The sequence below is a fragment of the Dendrobates tinctorius genome, unplaced genomic scaffold, assembly GCF_039654945.1.
Source record: "Dendrobates tinctorius isolate UK_male_01 unplaced genomic scaffold, ASM3965494v1 ptg000162l, whole genome shotgun sequence".
Taxonomy (NCBI): domain Eukaryota; kingdom Metazoa; phylum Chordata; class Amphibia; order Anura; family Dendrobatidae; genus Dendrobates; species Dendrobates tinctorius.
In genome coordinates, this window is record NW_027361829.1 from 61127501 (window position 1) to 61150110 (window position 22610).

Below are 22610 nucleotides of genomic sequence, written 5' to 3' on the forward strand. Positions count from 1 at the left end.
AGGGCTATAACATCATTGCTGCACCATACCATCTGTCCCGGAGGATCTGTCTGCAGTGTCGGCTCAACATCTTCATTGCTGAACGCCACAGGTGGCGTCATGACTCATTCATTCATAAACTCTAATCATCATAAGCACACCGAACATTCCCCTTTTACAATGGGCGCCCAGGGCTACGGGCCGGGTCCCAGCTGCCGTGACATCCCCCATTGAAGCTCATCGGGCCCGGTACTGAGTACCCCACAGCCCTGGGAGGGCGACCCAACTTGGCGTCACGAACAGGATGACGAAGCCCGGTGCCACCGGGTTCTGCGTGCCTACGATTTATTGGACTTAAAAATTTGTGGAAATGTGCAAAAGACCCAACTTGATAGACTGTAAAATGAACTCTAAAAATGGCCGCCGGCACAGGGAAGAAGGGCGTGACAACATGGGTGGTCCTAAGAAAAGACCGAGAACTGTCCTGGGCCTCCCCTGCTTAAACTTCTATGCAACCGCAACATGGGCCACCCACCGAGGGGTTCATATACTGGCCTGGTATGGAGGAGTAGGAAGAAGACGCCGCCCCCAGAAGGAGGAGCGAGAGCCGGTGGTGGGAAAAGAGTCCAGACAGGAAGATGAAGGAAGAGAGAACTGTTGTGAGTTCATTTTCCCCTTCACTACTGAGGCCCGAGGAACTCCCTCTTCTGATGAAGAAAGGTAGTGAGCCTGATCGTCAAACACCTGGGTCTGATGATGATGATTGGCTGAGTGGAGTTAATGACTGGATATAAGGCTGCCGACGCCCTTCTGGCCTGCGGGTGATTTCTCTGTGGACTTCTAGGAAACCAGTCTGATTCCTGCTCATCTAAAGCTAAGATTTCTGCTTTGCCTTTTTGCATTAGTGTTTTGTTTTCCTTGCTTTTCTGGATTCTGCCATTCCCTGCTGGGGTGAGCTGAATCTCCTTTTGCCTGTTGCTCTGTCTTCAGAATATTCCTGAGTACTGACATAGCTTTTTTGAAGCCTAGCGTCTTCAGGGCCTTTTTTACTGTCAGTTTGTTGGCTCTTATTTTCATAGGGTTTTTCACGGATTGCAGACAGCAGCCTTCCTGTCCTTTCCTATCTAAGCTAGCGTGGGCCCCATCTTTGCTCAGTCTATCTTTATGTCTGTGTTTTGTTCTTTCTTCTTGCTTCACCGTCATTATATGTGGGGGGCTGCCTTTTGCTTTGGGGTCTGCTCTGGGGCAGTTTAGATTTCCCTTTCTGTCTTTAGGCTATGTAGTCCTCCGGCTGTGATCGAGGGGCCTAGGGCATCGTAGGAGCCCCCCACGGCTACTGCTAGTTGTGTTGATAGGTTCAGGGGCCTGCAATCAGATAGCTGCCAACTTCTCTGGTTTTCTGGACTTAGCTAGCATTTCTATTTTTGCCTCCTACGGTGACTCAATCATAACAGAGAACGCCATGATGGAAGGAGAGAGGAGGCCTGAAGAGCAAAGGGAGGTTGAGCTGAATCTCTCCGACGTAATGGCTGAAGGCTCCGATCTGGCTTCCGGCATGAACCGTCAGCAGCTGGAGGATGAGATAGCCCAGCTAACCACCCGTCTGTGACTGAGGCAGGAGGCGTTATGGAGGATGAATTGGCAGCACGCCCAGGAGGGGCCTCCATCAGCGGTACCCCAGTCACCAGTACCCGCCACTGCTGCACAGGATCTCCTCCAGGCAGACCCCGTGGAGCCTGCAGCCGTTGCAATACCACCGGCAGCGTCTATCACCATCTCCCCGCTGCCATCACCGCTGGGTGAGGCCTGCCAGGAGGAGTTGTCCGAGGGCCTGGGAGCTGAAGTGGAGGAAGAAGCTGAGCACCTGCCTGGACCTGACGCGGCTGCGCAGGTCTCACCAGAGACCCCTGCGGACCCGGAGCCGCCATCTGTCCCACCATCATCCCCGACCTTGATTTTGGCAGCGCCAGTGAACATCGTACGCCACCGGGAGGCTCCAGGTATGACCGCCAACCCTCCCAACGGGTTGCCCCTTGAGTTTTTGTATTCTGAGGCCGGCATGCTTGAACTCCAGATGGGACAATTAGATAAGCTGTGCTCTCAATTCAGAAGCACTAGGCTTACTGAGATGGGTAAGTGGAAGAAATCCCTGCTGAAAAGAGTGAGACTGGAGCAGGCACGTCCCATTCGGCATCTTGTGGGTTTGGCAGAAGAGTCTAAATGGCTGGGGAGTATTAATATGCATCACGGGTTCCCTTTGCCCCAGATTCAGGACCCCCGCACTTCACCCTACAAGCACCCACAAACACCGGTACCACCAGATATCAGGCCAAAAATCAAGGCAGTGGTACCAATAACTGTAATACTGCCTGAAATTGAGGAACCACATCCATTGGTACCAATTGCAACTTCTGCAGAATTGCAGGCAGCAGAGATATCACCAGCAGCAGTTGATGTGCTACCTATACCAGTAGATGGCAACTTCACGCCAGGAGAAAAAGAGTACCTGCAATTTGTAAATAGTCAACAGGAAAAGGATGTCCAGAAGTTCTCCCCTGGAAGCAGCAGCCCAAAACAACAGCTTCCAGCACCCCAGGAGGGGAACACCGATACTAACACTAAAGAAAATAACTAACTCTGTTATCCAGGAGGGTATTTGCACCATTGTGCCTGTTTTTATATTTTTTTTGGTTATCATGATGTTTCCAGTTTTGTTGTCCAGTTTTATTGGCAGCGTTTTCCTTATTGAACTGCAGTGATCATGAACTTGGAGTGAATCACAAACTTTATTGCATATATTTGCACCTCTTTAGGTGCCCCTTTCTTGGTTTTACATAGGTCTTTTAAAGAATAAGGACATTTCAAGACATCTTGGCTGGATCAATGTCTATATTGCTCTTATTAGTAATGTCTAACATTTTTGATAGAGAAAGTAAATAGTGAATGTTTTATAGAGAGTAGACCAATGCTTTGATATTTGAATAAAGATTTGAAAAACTTGCAGGTGATGAACCCGGCATCAGCGGTTGTCACTTAAGGTTAATAACAGGAAGTAGAAAATGTGAAAGAAGAGATGAAAAAGAAATGTGTTGATGATAATATTTGATGTGGTAGTGAGTTACTGAAAATAGCACTTTTGAATTAGGTACTGTGTTAACACATAGACAGCTAGTTAAGAATTGTTTTGCAATGTTCAAGAAACAGTGCCTCTCATATTGAGAAGATTAGATAAGAATTGTTTTCTAAGCATTACAAAAATTTTTGTACGTTCCTGTATTAGTCAACCTTTGTTTTCTTGCAGCTCGCGGACGTGCTGTGTTTAATGGGGGGGTATGTGGCGCCCCTGAGGGTTCAGTCACCACATAGGTACTGCACCTCCTCCTGAGGTGTGGTGCCCCACTATCCAGGTAAGGTGGAGACACCTGACCGCACTCCAACACCTGCATTCCACACAACATAGTAGTGTAGCAAAGCACCTTTTGGTGGCTCCCTGCTTGGAACACGAAGCGTGCTGGGAGGCAGGTGGAGTTTAGTTTGCATTAAAAGAGCGGGAAGAGGATAGGATTTTAGGCAGTTAGTCACAGGAGTCTGAGGAGGTCAGTCTGTGAAAGGAGATCCCCTGAGTGGGATGGATGAAGGAAGTGCTGCAGCCGACCTCAGTGATCTTGGTCCGCTGGCACAGGAAAGGAACATTAATAGAAAGCCTGACTCTCCATAAGAAGGAAAGAATTAGTACAGAATGTGAGGAGAAGAAGAGAACAAGGATCAGGGTTAGAAGAGAACCCTTCCCAAGTTCTAAGCGCAAGGCCGGGGTATGGATACTAATGGTCCTGCAGCAGACACCGGAGGAATAGAAGTTGTCACCGCTTTATTCCCACACCAGACTTCGGGGCACAACAGCAACATAAGAGAGCCCGGGACTAGGTAGTAAGGAGTCCCCGAAGCAGGCTACAGCTGTCTGCCGTACAAGTAGAGTTCATAGGAACATCTGACAGGAGGAACTCCAGTGTAACTCAGTACTGTGAGTACTTCCCTAAAGGCGCTAAGAGGGAGATGTTCAGAAGAGGCACATATCTTGGAAAGGAGTGCTTCATCTTGCCTTGAAGTTGGCTGAGCTCCTGACCCGGAGGACACGGCACGGATGCGGGCACCTGTATCTGCAACAGACTGTGAGTAAAGCTTTGGAACTACATGCCCCGGTGTCCTCCACTTATTCCTGCGTCAGCCTGCCCAGCACTGCTACATCCCTTGCGCCCGACACTACACCATCTAAGTGTCCCTTCACTTACTCTGCCCTGGGACTACAGCCCTGCCTGTGGAGGGCTATAACATCATTGCTGCACCACACCATCTGTCCCAGAGGATCTGTCTGCAGCGTCGGCTCAACATCTTCATTGCCGAACACCACAGGTGGCGTCACGACTCATTCATTCATAAACTCTAATCATCATAAGCACACCGAACATTCCCCTTTTACAATGGGTGCCCAGGGCTACGGGCTGGGTCCCAACTGCCGTGACATCTCCTATTCAAGGTCATCAGGCCCGGTACCGAGTACCCCTGGGAGGGCGTCCCACTACAGTATATGTTGGTCCCCATGGATGAAGCTCCACTGTCTTATGGGCCCAAATAATGCTCCATATATAATGGGCCCCATTTCTAATGCTCCAGTGTATAATGGGTCCTGTAAATGCTGCTCCAGTGTCTGATGTCCACCTTTGGAATGCTACAGTGTATGGTGGGCCTCATATATCATTCTCAAGAGTATAGTGCACCCCAAAAATTGCTGTCCCAACATTGAAAACAATTAAATAAGTCTCCTTGCTAGGGAATCCCTGTACTAGTCTGGACCCCCATCTTCCATCTCACTGCACTTGGACTGTTAAGACAGAGGGTGTACAGACGTGATATCATCACGCTCTCTGACCAGAATGTCACTGTCAGGAAACGCGGAAGACATCACGGCGGTGGAGCAGGGAGAGGTAAGTATTTCAACTTTGCAAGTGCTGTGATCCTGAGCAAGCAGGGGGGGGCCACTCGCTGGTGACGGCACTGGCACAGGGCCCCTCATAGTACAGCGGTGTGTCTGATGGCAGGTGGAGGGCCCTCCCACCGGCAGAGACACTTTTGCGTACTATGAGGGGCCCTGTGCCAGTGCCGTCGCCCATGAGTATGCCCCCCCACCTGCTCAAGAAACCTGCACTTTCACCTGCACCTTCCTCTTTGTCACCTTGTAAGGTGGTATAGTATGCGGGAAGGAGAACCTGAATTTCATCAGGGTCAGATTCTGGCTGTGTAGAATGCAAGGGGAATGTAGTGGTCTGGGTCAATGTACCAGCAGAATCAACTAGCATTGGCTGGGCATCAGTGCACTTGTGGCGCCTCCAGGAGTGCGGTCGCCACAGTGGCATTACCTTCCTCCTAGGGAGTGTGATGTCATGCTTGGGAGCAACGAAGGATCTCTCTAGCAATTAAACCAACACACAACACAGTTCCAACTCCAGGCCAGCAGGGAGACCTCTGAACCTGACTGCTGAGGAGCTGCTCTCTGTAGTAAGGAGGAGGAAAGTTAGGGCAGTCTGTGAGGGGAAGGGGAAGTGTGTGGATGTGAGAAGAGGAGCTGGAGGATGAGCAGAGTTAAGGCTCTCTCCTAGCTGGAGCGCATGGTCCGTATTCCGGTCTCTGAGTTTGTAGGGACACTGACGGTCCTGCAGCAGAAACCGGAGGAAGTAGCAGCTGTAAATGCTCTGTTCCCAACTAAGGCTTGGAGGCCCCAGCAGAGACGTGTGTGAGCCAGAAGGAAAAGGCTATGGCTGCCTGCCATACAAGAAAGTTCCAAAAGAGAGTCAACAGGGGGAGCTTCAGTGAACTCAGTACTGCGAGTACCTCAGATAAGCGCTAGAATGGAGGCCACACTACCTATCTGCATAGAGAGAATTCCAAATTTGCATCCAGGGTGACCAACACCTTCTCCATCTGTACTCTGGGTCCTGGATGGCACTTACCAAGTACAGGTAAAGGAACTGCACGACTGTGTCTGTCATCTTTTCCTGTGCCTGGCGCACAGCTCTGCTACATCCTGCACTGCACACCATCTACCAACTCTTTCATCTGCCCTGCGACTATGGCCCTACCTGTGCAGGGCTTCTACATCTTAGCTGCACCACAACATCTGTCCTAGAGAAGCGACACTGCAGCGCGAGTCAATCTGATCAGAATCCACATGTGGCGTCATGTATCATTCACCTATAAACGTTATTCACCCCTTTGCATAGACGTCCAGGGCCATGGAACGGGTCATCACCACCAACATGACACATCCCTCTGAGACACCGGCCCGGTACCGATTAACCCCACTGCCCTGGCTGGTCACCCACACTCCATGTCAGATTCATCTTGGACTGGGGAATTCACGATTTGACTTGATAACCCAGGCATGGTATGTGAAAAGAGCTCCATGGAGTAATCTGTAGTGTGGCCTGCCGCATCCTTCACTTTTGGTAGGGGTGAAGGACACAAGGAAAGGTGTTGTTCCTGACCAGGAGCCTCCACTGAAGACTCAGTGCTTTCATTTTTTGAAACTTCAGAAGAGGTGGCGAGAGAGCTGGAGGCTGTGTCAGCAATGTAAGCCAAAACTTGTTCCTGAAGCTCCGGCTTTAAAAGCAGTTTACCTACTCCCAGAAAAGGGAGCCTTTGAGGCCTTGTGGAGCCAGATGAGGACACAGGCTCAACACCTCCTGCCTTAGGTGCTATTGTGCTTTTGCCACTACCAACAGATGCACCACCAACACCACCACCATCAGGACCAGCTGGCAACCCCCGCCCTCTTCCATGGCCTCTTCCACCATACTTCCTCATTTTTGTGAAAATGTACCCAAAATACCACCAGCTATATGGTACTGTAAAACAAGGTAGAAGGTGTATATAGTATTGGTGAGAATTTGAATCTCACTAGAGTTTTGAGGACGCTGAACTATTGTCTCAGGTCCAGTAGAGATTACACCTCAATGTAACAGGCTGAAATTGAATGGTGTTTGACAAGGTGAAGGGTGTATGTAGTGCTGGTGAGAATTTGAATCTCACTAGAGATTTGAGGACGCTGAACTATTGTCTCAGGCCCAGTAGAGATTACACCTCAATGGAACAGGCTGAAATTGGATGGTGTATGACAAGGTGGATGGTGTATGTAGTATTGGTGAGTATTTGAATCTCACTAGAGATTTGAGGACACTGAACTATTGTCTCAGGCCCAGTAGAGATTACACCTCAATGTAACAGACTGAAATTGGATGGTGTATGACAAGGTGGAGGGTGTATGTAGTATTGGTGAGAATTTGGATCTCACTAGAGATTTTAGGAGACTGACAATGATGCTCTCAGTCCAAGTATGGACGAAGGCAGCCTAATAAGCAGGACTGCTGCACACAAAAGGGTGGAAAAATGAACGCTTGGTAACTGCAGAAAAGAGGAAGAAAAGTATTTTTGCTTTTAAAAAAGCAGTTTGCACAGTAGTGTGCAAACAGCAATGCAGCTCTCAGGGAGCCTTATAAGGCAGCCTAATAACCAACAGAGCTGATGCACAAAAATATAGCCTCCCCTGTCACTGCACACAAACTGTTGTGTTGTACAGTGGAAATCGCTAACAGCAGAAGCAGTTTTTTGGTTCTTCTTCCCTGCCTAACGCTCTCCCTTATTCTGAATCAGCAGCAGCAACCTCTTCCTAATGCTAAGATCGGCAGAAGTAAGATGGCGGTCGGTGTGCACGCCCTTTTATAGCCTCTGTGATGCCACACAAAGCCAGCCAATCACTTGCATACCCTTTTCAAAGATGGTGGTGATGATGCCCATGTCATCGCGTTGCCCACAGTGTGCATCCTCCATCATTGGCTGAAAAAAGGCACTGGAAGCATCATTTGAAATGCGACTTTGGCACTTGGGTCGCCGACCTAGTGGCCGACCTCACGCTATGGTCGGGTTTCGCTTCATGAAACACGACTTCAGCGAAAGTCGCCGACTTTTGAATTTGACCGACCCGTTTCGCTCAACTCTAATGGAGAGGCATCAATAAGATGCCCCCATTACTATCCCCATAGTCACACTGTGAGAAAACACAGACACCCAGAAAAAAAGTCCTTTAATTGAAAGAAAGTCACGGACTTCTTTAATAATCTTAATTAAACCATGCTAAACAATTAATAATAATAATAATAATAATAATAAATGATTAAACTGATGCACCCCAGGGGCCGTGGGATACTCGGTACCGGGCCGGTCGTCTTAAAGGGATGTGTCACAGTGGCGGTGACCCGGTCTGTGGCCCCAGACGGTCATGTAAAATGGGTGTGATTAGATGAGAATAGAGTTTGTATGAATTTCTTGATGCCACCTGTGGTATTCTGGTCAGTGGTGACCAGCGCTGTAGTGTTGCTTCTCTGGGACAGTTGGTAAGATGCAGCAGAGTTGTTAAAGCTCTCCACAGGTAGAGCTGTAGTCCCAGGGCAGTTGAGATGAGTTTGTAGCTGGTGAGGTAGTGTGGAGTGCAGGATGTAGCAGTGCTGGGTGAGAGGCGCAGAAAGAAGGTAGATGACACAAATCCGTGGATAAGAGACCCACAGGGAGTATGCTCCAGCCTTGTCCCAGAAGAACCTTCTTTCCTTTTGGGAGCTTTCTTTAAAATCCAATCCGTCCAGCAGCCTCTAATCATAAGTGCTGCTCCAGACACATCCTTCTCCTTCCCTCCCTCTGAGGGAACTCAACCTAACTCCCTATTCTTCTCCTGCTCACAAACTATGCTTCGCCCACCTCCCAGCATTCTTCATGTTCCAAGCAGGGGCCATAAAGGGCGCTATGCTACATTAGTTGTGTGTGTGGGATGCGGGATGGAATGTGGTCAGGTGTCTCCACCTTACCTGGTTGTGGGATACCACACCTATGGGTGAGGTGCATCATCTCTGTGGCGACTGGACCCTCAGGGGCACCACAAAACCATAATAACATGAGCCAAGGACTGGATAGAAGAACATGAAAAACGGAAGTGCTGCTTATGTGAACAGGTGAGAAAGTGATGTAGAGTTGGGCTGTAAGTTGAGACAAAGTTTTTTTTCATTTCTTCACTTCAATTTTTTAGTTAGATTTAAATTCTATTTAATTCTATAAATTATATTCAGTCGCCTTTTATAAATATGTACATATATATATACTATATATACAGTATATACGGTGTATTTGTGTGTACATGAAAAAAATCTATATATATTCATAATACAGGATGGGCCATTTATATGGATACACCTAAATAAAATGGTAATGAATGGTGACGCAGATTGGAGCACTGAATTTGCAGAATGGGCAAAACAAAAATTCGAACAGGATCCTCAGTTTACACAGAACATTATTTTCAATGCTGAGGCAAACTTTTTTGGGTGGGCCAGTTATATGGATACACATAAATAAAATGGGAATAGTGACAGTTTCTTTGCGTAGGGTGACTTGCATAGAAGTCAGCTGCAATTACTTGGGTACTGCGTTCACCACCAGACACAATTTCTATCCACTCCTCACGTGTTAACCTCTGCGACATGTCAATGGCTATAAACAAAGAGAAACTTGTAAATAACTATTGAAAGAATAAAGTTATGTTAAAACCAAGCACACCATTGTTTTTCTTATGAAATTCTCAATAAGTTTGATGTGTCACATGACCCTTTTCCCATTGAAAAAAATAATGTTTGATCCAAAATGTCCAACTTCAAAATGGCCGCCATGGTCACAACCCATCTTGAAAAGTTTTCCCCCTCCCATATACTAATGTGCCACAAACAGGAAGTTGATATCACCAACCATTCCCATTTTATTTTGGTGTATCTGTATAAATGACCCACCCTGTATATATACTATGGCTGCATAGAGCTACATAAATAAATGTTATCATTTACCTTTCACGTTTACCCTATTTCTTCATCGGTTGTATGGTTATGAGCAGGGCCCTCACTCCTTATGATATTTGAGTTATGTTTTATCTGTAATATACTTATTGTTTGTACAAATCCCCTCTAAAATTGTAATTTTGCTGCGGAATATGTTGGCAGGGCACTATAAAAATAAAAAATATTTTTATCATATATATATATATATATATATATATATATATATAAATTCTCAAAATTAAATGACTGAAGCATTTTGTCTTCTTTTCACATAGACTGAGAGTATGACATGGCTTACACAGTCCTCTTGTGCCTGATATATACCATCCTTCTATTTTCACTCCAGGTGATAGGAAGATAAGAAAAAAAATAAAAAATATCGCCCTCCATTTATTACAATAGTTAATCAAGCATAAGGAATATAATTGAATGTACAAGTGTGGCCATTAGTTAATTAATTACCTTCCTGGAATAATCAAACTAGTACATGCAGTGGTTCACAAATATGTAGCCTAGTAGAAGAACGATGCTATCAAAAGCAAGAAACTTTAAATTTTTCATACTTTTAAAGAAAATGTCCAACTTTGTATTCCAAAATCTAAATATTTAATTTGTTAGTCTTCTTAACTCTTTTTTATAAAATACATTTTACCAAAGTAATGCATTTTACATAGACAAAAATATTAAACATTGAAGAGGATACAGTATATCACACTTTTTGTAATAATAAAGCATTAATCTTTTTTTATTGTGTATTTATAATAGTATTAAAGAAACTATTGTTATTTATTTTATTTTTTTCTTATTCAGCCATTATGGGATGCCATTTTTGTTTGCTGGTGTGCAATGTGTCAGAGCAGGCGGCTTACACACAGGAAATATGGCAGATACAGGAGAGATGTAGGAGAGTGGGTTCAGTCTTCGACCATATGTCCTATGTTGTGGTCGAATCAGATGTGAACTCTGCACGCCCCTTTCATGCGCAGTTGAAAGAAGCAGGTCAAGTCAATGGCCATTTTATTAGGACTAGTGCTATGCACTGAACTGCAATTATCCCTCTTTACTAATCACAACTTACCATGTTCAGTTGTGAGCAGGGACATCATGTCCTGGCACCAGGACAGCAGCAGTGAAAACAGATCAGGCAGCGTGCCTTTTTCTTCCTAATAGCAAGCTGCCCAACCGGTTTTCATCTTTTTAGCTAGTCAGCATTGTGACATACTTTCATCATTTGCTGCTCACACTACTTACAATGTTTAGAGCTGCTGAGCTCTGAACACTACTGTAATTAGCAGTGAGGCAGTTAGGCAAGAACATATGTCAGGTAGCAGTAGTGCTCAGTCAGTGTTCAATGTGCAAAGTGCAGCAGCCATAATGATTTGATCTCTGCACTCTGCATAGTCATTAAAAATATAAAGAAACAATATGTAAAAAATATATACTTTTTAAATTTGAATTACACCCTCCACTGTTAAACATAAAGAATTAAAAAATAAAAAAAGTTGCTATAGTTGATATCGCTGCATCCGTAAAAGTCTTCCTTCTAGTGGTGATAAAAGATTGGGTAGTAGCTCAGTAGTAGGCTGCATAATCTCTTCTCACCACTGGAATAAGTAAAGTGAAGTTTAGTCAAAGTTGAAGTTCAAGTCCCTTAACAGGAATAAAAACTTAAATTAAATATAAATATAATAAAAAAAAAAGATGGGGGAATTGTGTTTATTCACTGTATGTTTAGATTGCACTGTGGGAAAGGGTGCAATCTCAGTTTGCAGGAAATCTAGAATGGTCTCTGCCAGCTGTCCTCAGTGACACAGCCCACATATTAGTAATCACATTGCAGTCACCATCAAAGTGTCACCGCACTATGATCTGAAACGTTATCTTACACTTAATTTTGCTAACACTCTAAAAGGGAGAGATAAATGACATTAGACATATGCGAGCCAGATCCTGGCCACATATAGAGCAGTCATATTTCTAGACGTCAATTGGTTTTCATGTCAAATGTGAGCAGTTGCTCTTGCTCCTGTTATATTTAAAAGTTGAAACTGTCAATACTTTTTGAATATTTATTTCATATTTTACACCACTAAAAAAAATTGAAAAAACGAGACATTTTTTAATTTTTTTTTTAAATCACACCAAAAGGTCTTCTAAAAATGTATATGTTCTTAAATGTAGTACTTTATGTCAAAAAGATAGAATGCACTAGTTATGCAATTTCCATATCCATTTTCCTCCTAATTTCACTTAAGAATAATATTTTACAATTTAAAAATGCATGTAAAATTTAACATGTAATTTTTACAATAATATTACAAAAAGTATATATTATAAAAGTAATTGCATGAAAATAAGGAAGATAGTCTACTCTAAAATTGCTACATTTATTATTTATCTTTAAAATTAGAGACATGTATATTAATGTCCGAATATTCTGTTACAATTCTACAGAATAAAAGAAAAATGAAATTTCATCTCTTGATGTAACAAAAAGCAATATAATATAACTAGATGTTTTCACAATGCTATCGCATTGGGAGGACAGTAACATCATGATAGAGGCAGCTTTGTGGCGCTGGGGGTGGCGGCCCATCCACTTCCGTGCAGTCACAACTGGCAGGAAAGACAGTGTTTTGCAGCCTGTGCTGGAGATGGTGTGTGGCGCCACCAGAGGGTGGCCGCACTCAATCTCCAGCACGGGCCTCAAGCTGCGGTCTTTCCTGCCAGCTGTGACTACACGGAGGTGGATGGGCAGGCAGCGTCAGGATACTGCACGTGTAGTCAGGCAGTGGGTCCTGGCGGGGGTCCGATGGTGGCATCCTTCTCATTACTCCCCCCTCATTACACCCTCTTGTTACACCCCTCTCACAGTCGGCAGGAAAGACGGTGTTTTGCGGCCTGTGCGGGAGATGGTGTGTGTTGCCACCAGAGGGTGGCCACACTCAATCTCCAACACAGGCCTCAAGCCGTGGTCTTTCCTGCCAGCTGTGACTGCACTTAGGTGGGTGGGCAGGCAGCAGCGGGATATGGCGCATGTAGTCAGTCAGTGGGTCCTGGCAGGGGTCCGGTGGCAGCACTCTCTCATTATAACCCTTCATTACACCCCTCTCGTTATATCCCCTCATTACACTCCTTTCACAGCCTCGTGATCACAGTGGTAGCCTGGATCCGAGTGGCAGCTGGGATCTGAGTGGCGGCTGGGATCCAAGCAGTGGCCGGGATCCCAGCGGCGTTCTGGATCGCAGCGGCGTTCGGGATCACAGCAGCAGCCTGGATCTGAGCGGCAGCTGGGATCCCAGCGGCGGTCGGGATCGCAGCGGCGTCCTGGATCTGAGCAGCATCACATGGGTGATCCAAAATGGCGGTCGGCGTACTTTTGGTGCGGCACAGTGGATTGTGGGATTCAGGGACATCCGGATGGAAGTGGATGACAGACAATTTAAGGCAATCTAATATATAAAGCTCAAGTGTGTGTATGTATGTATGTATATATGTATGTGTGTATGTCCGGGATTGGCATCCACACCGTCGCAGCTACAGCCACAAAATTTGGCACAGTCACATGTCTGGACCCCGAGAGTGTCCTAGCCTATGTTGTGAAGCAAAATTTTAACCCCGCGTGTTCCAATTCACCAAACAATTTTGCCCCTATCTACATAATGGGGAAAAAGTGTGAGTTTCAAGCCCCGCCCCTCATTATAATGTCATAATGGTTGCCATGGTGACACTGATGTCATCATAGGTTGCAAGCCACACCACTCATTATTATGTCATAATGGTTGACTATGGGATGGAGGATGTGTGATGGATATATGGGCACTGGACTATGGGATGGAGGATATGTATGACAGGTATATGGGCACAGGACTATGGGATGGAGGATGTGTGATGGGAAAAAGGGGACCTGGACAATGGGATGGAAGATATGTATGACAAGTATATGGGCACGGGACTATGGGATGGCGGATATTTATGATGGGTATATGGGCATGGGACTATGGGATGGAGGATATGTATGTATGATGGGTATAGGGGCATGGGACTATGGGATGGCGAATATGTATGATGGGTATATGGGCATAGGACTATGGGATGGAGGATGTGTGATGGGCATATGGGCACTCGACTATGGAATGGAGGATATGTATGATGGCTATATGGGCACGGGCCTATGGGATCGTGGATATGTATGATTGGTATATTGGCACGGGACTATGGGATGGAGGATAATTATAATTTGCTTTAACTAACCACAGTTAGTTACTATGCCCGGGCAGCGCCGGGATCTTCAGCTAGTTATATATATAGATAATAATAATAATAACCATAAAAATCATAATAATACACAAAATGGATTGAGTCTTTAAGAATTAATTTTAAGGGAACCAAACACTTTGTTAAAACATTATTTTATCAATTATTTTATAATTATTTAAAAAACAAATGAGGTAATAAAAACCTTTTTAAGTCAGTATAAGAGAAACAGAAGATAAGTTTTACAATTTGTTAAGAATTATTAGATTTCACAGAAAATGTCATTTTAATGTCAGTCATGAAATTAAAAAAAATGTCATCATTACTTTAATTAACAATATGGAAAATTGAGTTAGATTAACTTGCTGAAATGTGTTTTTTTAATACATTTGCATAAGATGTGTTCTTCCTCATAACAATTGAAGAATCATTCAGAGATATTTTTAAAACATTTTTTCCATGCAAGTTGTCCAGTACTAGTTATGTGCAAATTTAATAATATGAAGAACAATTTTGAACACATAATCAGCAGAAAAAATTGCTGTTTGCTCGCTCCATATCATGGCTTTAAATAAATAATGGCTAATTATTATCCAGGTTAAAAAACATGATCTTTCAGCACAAATATTTAAACAAGTGTGACTAAATTATACAAATGCAATAGATATATAAAATAAAGGTTTTGATTTTGTTTTTCCATTGTTCTGCCATTTTTGGTATTGCAATTCCCTTGACTTTCCCTTGCTCCAATAATATAGTATGTAGGGATGAGCGGATCCTGTGGAGGTTCAGGTTCGTCGGGTTCAACTGAACTTTAGTCCAAAGTTCATTTTGGGTACCAGTACTGTACCTGAATATGAACTAGCCTGAACCCCATAGAAATTAACTGGGGACCCGAAGTTTTCAGCTGCAAAATCACTCTCTCTCCTTCCCATACTCTCAACCTGTAAAACTGACTTCCTGCAGAAATCCGTGTTCGGAGTTCAGCACTTTGCAGTTCGGGTTCTCTCATCTCTAATGAAAGGTTATCTAAAGAGAAGCTATCATCAGATAATGACATATTGTTTAAAACATTGAGATAAATGTATATTCGTTTACATTTTACCAATTTGTTTTCCATAATAGCTTACATAGGACATCATTTCAAGTCTCACAGAAAAAAAAGCCTTACCAACACCAGGTCAGATAACCAATGCAACATCCCCCCATGATAAAGGCGGTGGCAGCATAGGTGCAAAATACTGATGAAGCAACCACTCACACAAACTTACCAATTCATGAGGGGTGATTACCTAGTATTAAAATTGTACACAGATGAGGCTTGAATAGGATGCCAGTCACACAGATGCATGTGATGCACAGTGTAGTGTTTGGCTTACAGACTATTAGAGACTCCCATACTATTAGATCAGGTGACCTGCCTAGCACCATATCAGTACACTCCACAAGTACTGACGCCCCAATTGACCCAACCAATATTTGGCCAGCACTAGTGCATTGGTAATCTGACCTGGTGATGGTGAAGCTGCTTTTTTCTGTAAGATTTTTTTTCAATGTTTTTTCCATGTCAAAATTTATATTTAAAATAAATTATAGAAATCTTGCAAATTTTACATTAGTCACTAAGGATTTTTTAGACTATAACATTCTGCTGTTTCAGGAAACAACAAATGAGCATTAACCACAGTAAACAGACCATTACCCTATCATTTATTTTGAAGCATATAGTAAGCTTATGCAAAATCATTGTGAAGGGAGTTGGAGCAGGGGGAACTGTGACATTACTCATTGTAAATGGTGGATCCTGGTTTATCAGCTATGTACAGAAATGTTAACAGGCATTGTAACAGAAATAGTCCAGAAATCGGTCAGAATTAAGAGTAATCACTGCTTTCTAATTATACTTGCCTTTCTTTTCTTACCATGTTATTTAACCATGCTTACATTTGCCCTCACCATTTTTGCTCTACTAATCTTCACTCTCCTCCGCCATCCTCAAACTCCTGCATCCTCGAACCAAATAACTATCTCCCCCTCTCTCCCCCCCCATTTCGCTTCATTGGCAGACCTGCTCCTTAACCTCAGACCTCTCCTTCTAAAATACAATACAAGTCGGTCACTCTCTTTCACCCACCTGCTTTCCCTTTCTCTGCTTCTTCTCACTGCTGGTGACATATCTCCCAATCCTGGCCCCCCGCCTCATACATCCCACTAATCCTCACCCCTGTCTTTCTCACACTAAGAGAAACTACCGCAATCCCTCACACTTAAAACCTGTGCCACTGACCCCCACCCACCCGCACCCTCTCTCTGGAGCACTTTGGAATGCTAGCTCCATCTGCAACAAGCTCCACATGATCCATGACCTCTTTACCTCCTGCAACCTTTCCTTCCTAACCCACACTGAGACCTGGCTGACACCCCCAGACATGGCCTCCCTGGCCACACTGAGTTATGGCGGCCTTCACTTTACCCACACTCCTCGCTCTGGCAACAGACATGGTGGAGGAGTGGGTTTCCTCCTTTCTAAAAACTGCTCCTTCAACCCAATCCAACCCCTACCCTCCCTTATCCTCCCTTCTTTTGAGGTTCACTCTGTCCATATCTATTCTCCCTCTAATCTCCAAATGGCTGTCATATACCGACCACCAGGCTTAGCCACTGCCTTCATTGACCTGGCTCCTCTACTTTCCCTCTGCTGACATACCCACAATAATCATAGGGGACTTTAACATCCCCAGTGACACCCACCAGCCCGCAGCCTCAAAACTCCTGTCACTTACCTCATCTTTTGGACTTACTGAGTGGTCCTGCACAGCCACCCACACAGATGGACATACATTAGACCTCATCTTCACAGGCCTCTGTTCCCTACCCAATCTCACAACCTCTCCCTTCCTCCTATCTGACCATCATCTACTCACCTTCTCATCCTCTTCCATCTCACCTGCCCCCCATGTCCAGCCACTAGCATATCCTCACAGAAACCTCGTACACCTAGACATTCACAGACTCTCTTCTACCTCTGTCCTCCATATCTTCACTCCACAACATGGACAGTGCCACTGCTTTCTACAACGCCACCCTCACATCAGCCATAGACTCAGTCACCCCTCTCATGCATGGCAAAGTGCAACAAATAAATAGGCAACCCGGGCACAACAACCTCACCAAAAAACTTTGTCAAGCATCCAGGGTCGCGAAGCAGCGTTGGAAGAAAACACGCCTGCCAGACGACTTCACTGCTTTCAAACAAGCTACACTTGCCTTCAAATCAGCCCTCACCTCTGCTAAACAGACCTATTTCACAAACCTTGTATCTTTATTATCCCACAACCAAAACAACTGTTCAGCACATTTAACTCTCTCCTCCGCCCACCACTGCCACTGCCACCTCCAACTCCACTCATCTCTGCTGAGGACCACCTACTTCAAAAACAAGATCAACCAAACAAGGCAAACCTTTACTGTTCCACCACCCCAACCACTCCACATACCAGACCTCTGCCCTTCCCTAATAACCTCCCTCTCCAACATCACTGAAGGAAAGCTTACTCATCTCCTCCAAATCACACCTCACCACCTGTGCACTTGACCCCATCCCTTCTCACCTGCTCCCAAACCTCACTAACATGATCATTCCAGCCCTAACCCATCTCTTCAACCTATCCCTATCTTCTGGTACCTTCCCCTCTTCCTTCAAACATGCCATCATAACACCCATCATCAAAAAATCAAGCCTTGACCCAACTGCTATGCCCAGCTATCGCCCCATATCACTGCTCCCGTTTGCTTCCAAACTCCTTGAACAGAATGTCCATGCTCAACTTTCCTCCCACCTCTCATCTAACTCCCTCCTTGACATCTTCCAATCTGGCTTCCACCCCCACCACTCCACTGAAACTGCCCTGACCAAAATTACTAATAACTTACTCACAGACAAAAGCTAACAGACATTTCTCCATCCTCCTCCTTCTTGACCTGTCCTCTGCCTTCGACACAGTCGACCACTGCCTACTGCTATAAATTCTTTCTTCCCTTGGCATCAAAGACATTGCCCTGTCCTCGATTGCCTCATACCTTTCTGACCGCAAATTCAGCGCTTCACACTCCCACTTTTCCTCCTCATCCCGCCCTCTATTGGAGTCCCCCAAGGCTCTGTCCTGGGGCCCCTACTTTTTTCCATCTATACTCTTGGCCTAGGACAACTCATAAAGTCCCATGGCTGCTAGTACCACCTGTATGCAGACGACACTCAGATCTACCTCTCTGGCCCAGATGTCACCTCTCTGCTGTCCAGAATCCCGGAGTGTCTATCAGCCATATCCTCCTTTTTCACCTCTCTCTTCTTAAAACTCAATGTAGACAAAACTGAACTCATTATCTTTCCTCCATCTCATGTTTCTTCCCTACCCGATCTATCTATTATGGTAACCGGCATCACGCTCTCTCCCGCACCTGAAATCCACTGTTTCGGAGTAACTCTTGACTCTGCCCTGTCCTTCAAACCACACGTCCAAACTCTTGCCACCTCCTGTCGCCACCAACTCAAAAATATTTCCAGAATCCATCCCTTCCTCAACCCTCAAGCTCCTAAAACTCTTGTACATGCCCTCATTATCTCCCACTTTGACTACTGCAACACTCTCCTCTGTGGCCTCCCTGCTATCTCTCTTGCACCATTCCAGTCTGTACTCAACTCTGCTGCCTGACTAATCCACCTCTCTCCTCGCTACTCCCCTGTCTCTCCCCTCTGCAAATCCCTCCACTGTCTCCAAATTCACCAACACATCCAGTTCAAACTGCTAACACTGACCTACAAAGCCATCCACAACCCATCCCCTCCCTATATCTCTGAACTAATCTCCCAATATCTTCCCTCATGTAATCTTCGATCATCCCAAGAACTCCTACTCTCCTCCACACTTTGTTCCTCACACACCAAGATTTCTCCTGAATATCCCCTATCCTTTGGAATTCCATGCCTCAACACGTCCGATTATCCACCACCCTCGGATCCTTCAAACGGAACCTGAAAACCCATCTTTTCAGGAAAGCTTACAGCCTGCAATAACCATTCTGCTGCCTCACCACCGCCAGAGCCGCCACCTCAAAACCACCAGAACTGCTGCACCCCCGACTTTCTGTCTCTTCCCCACTATCCAATAGAATGTAAGTCCGCAAGGTCAGGGTCCTCTCCCCTCTGTACCAGTCTGTCATTGTAAATTTGTTTACTGTTAACAATATCTATTACTTTGCATGTAACCCCCTCTCTCATGTACAGCACCATGGAATTAATGGCGCTATATAAATAAATAATAATAATAATCCTTAGACTGATAAGTTTCCATGCTGCAAACTTTCTGAAAGAGCAGGAAGTATAAGGCTAAAAAAATCCTCATTTGCCAATGTGAAAATTGCAAAATTAGTGTATATTTACAGAGGGTACGAAAAGCATTCAGACCCCATTAAATTTTTCACTCTTTGTTTCATTGCAGCCATTTGGTTATTTAAAAAAAAAAATCATTTTTTCGCATTAATGTACACTCTGCACCCAATCTTGACTGAAAAATACAGAAATGTAGACATTTTGGCAAATTTCTTAAAAAAGAAAAACTGAAATATCACATGGTCATAAGTATTCAGATCCTTTGCTCAGACACTCATATTTAAGTCACATGCAGTCCTTGTCCTTGTGATCCTCCTTGAGATGGTTTACTCCATCATTGGAGTCTAGCTGTGTTTAATTAAACTGATAGGACTTGATTTGTAAAGGCATACACCTGTCTGTATAAGACCTCACAGCTCACAGTACATGTCAGACCAAATGAGAATCATGAGGTGAAAAGAACTGGCCAAGGAGCTCAGAGACAGAATTGTGGCAAGGCACACATCTGGCCAAGGTTACAAAAGAAATTCTGCAGTACTCAAGGATAAGAGCACAGTAGCCTCCATAATCCTTAAATGGAAGAAGTTTGGGACCACCAGAAGTCTTCCTAGACCTGGTCATCCAGCCAAACTGAGCAACCATGGAAGAAGAGCCTTAGTGAGAGAGATAAAGAAGAGCCTCAAGATCACAGTGGCTGAGCTCCACAGATTCAGTAAGGAGATGGGAGAAAGTTCCACAAAGTCAACTATCACTGCAGCCCTCCACCATTAGGGCCTTTATGGCAGAGTGGTCTGGCAGAAGCCTCTCCTCAGTGCAAAGCATATGAAAGCCTGCATAGAGTTTGTTAAAAAACACATGAAGGACTCCCAGACTATGAGAATTAAGATTTTCTTTCTGACGAGATGAATATAAAAATTTTTGATAATAATTCTAAGCAGTATGTGTGGAGAAAACTATGCACTGCTCTTCACAATCCCAACAGTTAAACATGGCTGTTCGGCATCGGGTTCCTGTCGCTGCACAGCGGGAATCCCGAGCCTTACTTCCAGCAGTCTCCCATTCCTCTCCAGCCGTAGAGGAGGTTGCTCAGCAAACTCATCAGTCCAGGCGCTCTGCCCAGACCAGCTCTGTGGGTCTGCATGATGCTGCCACCTCTGGCACAGCTATGGCAATGCATGCTGTTCAGCAGCGAGATTCTCCAGGGACTAAGTCCCCATGTCGGGCCACTGAGCATGCCCGTGGAGTGATCTCCCATTGGAGATCAAGGGTCACGTGCTCAGGTCCTGCTCATGTTCGGATTGGCCCATCCGAGAAGCCAGGAAGGTCCCGGATGCTCGCGGCTATAAAAGGTTTGCATGGCAGCTCAGCCATGCACTAGGATAGCCTGTATTTTCAGACTATAAGGAGTGAGTGGTGTATGCACGTATGAATGGCTCTGGTAACTGACTCATTATGAAAGCCCTACCCTTGGTACGCATGTTTTATGCAGCCTAGCCTGCTAGCGCCCATGCTTAGGCGTAGGTAGGTCAGACTTTGAGTCCGGCATTAGCCATCATCAGTGACTCGGCACGCCCCAGTGCCCCGTGCTCCACAATCCATAGTCAGCATCTATAGCGGCACTCGTGGCAGCGACGCCGTGCGCTCAGTGGGCCTAGAAGAACTCTAACCCCGTGTCCTTGGGGTAGAGTTCTGTGGCCGCTTGTTGTGTGCTCTTTGGCCGGGCTCTGTGAGTTAAACAGGCTCCGGCATCCACGTTCAGCGGCTGTGCGGCACTGTGAATTAACAGAGTCCGCTCCTGTTCACATTGGGTGACGTAACCCACATGTGACTGTTTTTACACCGCTCTATTCTTCCACCATTACCTAGCAGCAGTGTACCACCTCTGCACGGTGGACCCTGGGCTGCGAACGCACCTACTATTATTTTATAATTTGGTGCGTTCCGCCAGTCCTAACATTATCCTAGCACCAGGGTCTGGCTAGTAATGGCGGACGAACAGCGACTGCTGCAGTACATCTGGCAGCTGCATGGCAGGTTGGCGGCTCTCAAGCGTCCAGCCTCAGCTGCGGATGTTACTGCGGTTGCTGTTCAGGCAGCCACAGAGGCTGTCTCCCATGTGACCACTGCCATCCCTGCCCCGACTTTGTCCCGCCTCCCACTGCCCAAGAAGTTCTCGGGTGATATTGCCTCTTGTAGGGGTTTCATGAGCCAGTGCTCGATACAGCTGGAGCTGCTGTCAGAATGATTCCCCTCCGAGCAGGCCAAAGTGGGATTTATTATTTCCCTCTTGTCGGGCAGGGCTTTGGAGTGGGCCACACTGCTGTGGGAGCGTGGTGATCATGTGGTGCAGAGTGCCTCATGGTTCTTGGACACTCTGAAGCATGTCTTCCTGGGACCGCGAGTCACCCATGACACCGCGCTCTGGCTGCTGGCATTGTCACAGGGTTCGTCCATGGTCAGCCACTTTGCCATCCAGTTCCGAACGCTGGCCTCGGAGTTAGAGTGGCCAGATAAGGTCCTCATTCCGGCATTCTGGAGAGGTTTGGCTGGCCATGTGAAGGACGCTGTGGCCACCAGGGAGATTCCTGCTACACTGGAGGAGCTTATCACCGTCTCCACCCATATAGACCTTCGCTTTGCCGAGCGAAGGTTGGAGCGGTCCCAGTCTAGGCAGAGGTTGAGGTTGGCACACAGTTTTGCTAAACCTCTGGAATCTCCCGATCGGGCGTCCGAGCGTCAGGGGGCTTCCCGTGAGGGATCCAGGCCCCGGCCAACTCGAGACCCTGTGATCTGTCATGGTTGCCGGCAGTCCGGTCACTTTGCCAACCAGTGCCCACAGTGGCTGGGAAGATGCTTGCCCTTAGTGGCCGTAGGAGGCGGCTCACTAGAATCCGCTGCATTTTCCTTCAAGTTGTCCTTTAAGGGGACACTTGGGTTTGGTTCTTCCACTCTGGCGGTGGAGGTTTGCGTGGATTCTGGAGCGGAGGGCAATTTTATGTCATCTGCCTTCGCTCATCGGCACGCGATACCACTGCTTGTGATTTCCAAGCCAGTCACCG